The sequence below is a fragment of the Chenopodium quinoa genome, unplaced genomic scaffold (genome assembly GCF_001683475.1).
Source record: "Chenopodium quinoa cultivar QQ74 unplaced genomic scaffold, ASM168347v1, whole genome shotgun sequence".
Lineage (NCBI taxonomy): Eukaryota > Viridiplantae > Streptophyta > Magnoliopsida > Caryophyllales > Amaranthaceae > Chenopodium > Chenopodium quinoa.
The window spans coordinates 1,915,206-1,916,891 of record NW_018743920.1 but is presented as its reverse complement, the minus strand read 5'-3'; the positions used below and the strand labels follow the sequence as shown (position 1 = coordinate 1,916,891).

At 31.5% G+C, this 1,686-nt stretch overlaps 1 long non-coding RNA gene across 2 annotated transcripts; it reads right to left on the bottom strand.

The window, feature by feature from the left end:
- Positions 1-243: 243 nt before the first annotated feature.
- On the bottom strand, positions 244-1,094 carry LOC110687592. 2 transcript variants are annotated; one of them, XR_002504451.1, is made up of 2 exons: positions 734-1,094; positions 244-566 (listed from the first exon to the last, which is right to left on the bottom strand). It is a non-coding gene; the product is annotated as an uncharacterized LOC110687592 (long non-coding RNA). The 2 variants fall into 2 exon arrangements; XR_002504452.1 differs by having other exon boundaries at positions 244-561.
- Positions 1,095-1,686: the final 592 nt, after the last annotated feature.

The following is a 1,686-nucleotide window of genomic DNA, read 5'->3' as shown; positions in this document are numbered from 1 at the left end:
AGTCTCCTTCCCCATATGCAGCCCCTAGAAAACAGCCTTGGCTTCCCCCACCCTCGATTCCCACTTTTCTAAGCTTTGGAACGCAGCACACCAAAGGATCTCCCCTGAACTTCCTCTGCATACCGCACCCAGCCCATAACATCTTTACAACATACAACACCTAAATTTAGAACATACGACACTTAAATTTAGAACATGATCATGAACATAATCGAACATGTAATTTAGAACATTGATACGAAGTATAATAATGCTAATCAATTAAACTAAGTGACGACAGGAAATACATTGTACTTGTATTTCAATCCTCTGCATAAAATATACAATCATCAAATTTTGTAAGATAACACACCTGAACTTGTAGCTGAAGCTGTTTTAAATATTCGATAGCTTCATCCAACATTGAAGCCTTATCCGTCTGCCATAAAAAAAAATATTGTAGTAAAAAACATTGATAAAATGGAAAAATAATTAATAATTATAAGTAGATTTAGTAGCACCTTATTGGAGTTGGGAATCAATTTTTGCAGTGCTTTCATTTTCTCGTTGATCCTCTGCCGCCTTCTCTGTCCACAATGAAAATATCAAAAAAATCTAACGAAATTGCAAAAAAATCTACTGAAATTGAAGAACAAAATAACATATCCAAAACAATGTATAGACGAAAACAATGTTTTCGAACATATAATGCACATAAGCAATAAATATCTAACGAAATCGAAGGAATATGTACCTGAATTTGAAAATTGCGAAATCTAGGGCTTTATCGCCAAAATTTGTACTTTTATTGAACAATTTGACTTGTTTTATGATCCTTGATGTTGAATTTATGCAAAAAAAAATGAAGGAAAAATGTTGAAAATCCTTCAAATTGCAGCTTCTATGGAGATTTTTAGGAGTTTGAGGAGAGAGAAAGTCATGAACTACTACGATAATCGAAGAGAGAGAAAGTTAGGTTGTGTGTTTTTTGAGGAAAGATGGTTTTTATTTTGTTTTAATCCTGACCGCTCATCCCAATCTAATCCTACGGTTGAGATTGGTTCTTATATAACTAGGGTTCTTATATAAGAAGGGGTTCTTACCGGATCCCTCCCCTATATATATATATATATATATATATATATATATATATATATATATATATATTATTACACATAATAATCTTTAAAAACATTAAATTTTATATAGATAAAACATTGAAATCAAAGCCTAAGCGTTCATGATGATGCCTAAATTGAAATGGTGATTGTTAAAACTTTTAAAACTTCTACTCCATAATAGTTTATGATGATGCCTACTTGAAATGGTGATGATCAGATGATACACGTACTCTCTGCTACGATAATCCTTATTGTCATTAGCCCATTTGTTTTCCCTCGATTTCAAAAACGACTTGCTTTGATTATTTATATCTGTAATCGAATTTATAACATGGTATAAAAAGTTGATATTTTAAAAGTATGTTCTTGAACGAATCTAAAAGAAGTAAGTGAAAGAGTTGAAGGATGTGTTATAACTTCGATCGAGAGGTCTTTAACTGGTTCAAGCTATCCAAGTAAAATATTAGACATAAGAAACAACTAACTTCTTTGAAACGCAAAAGAAATGGTTAGGGATGTCGACATATTTATGCGCAAGCTGATGATGTTTTATATGTATAATATTTGGTCTCTTATTTATATACTT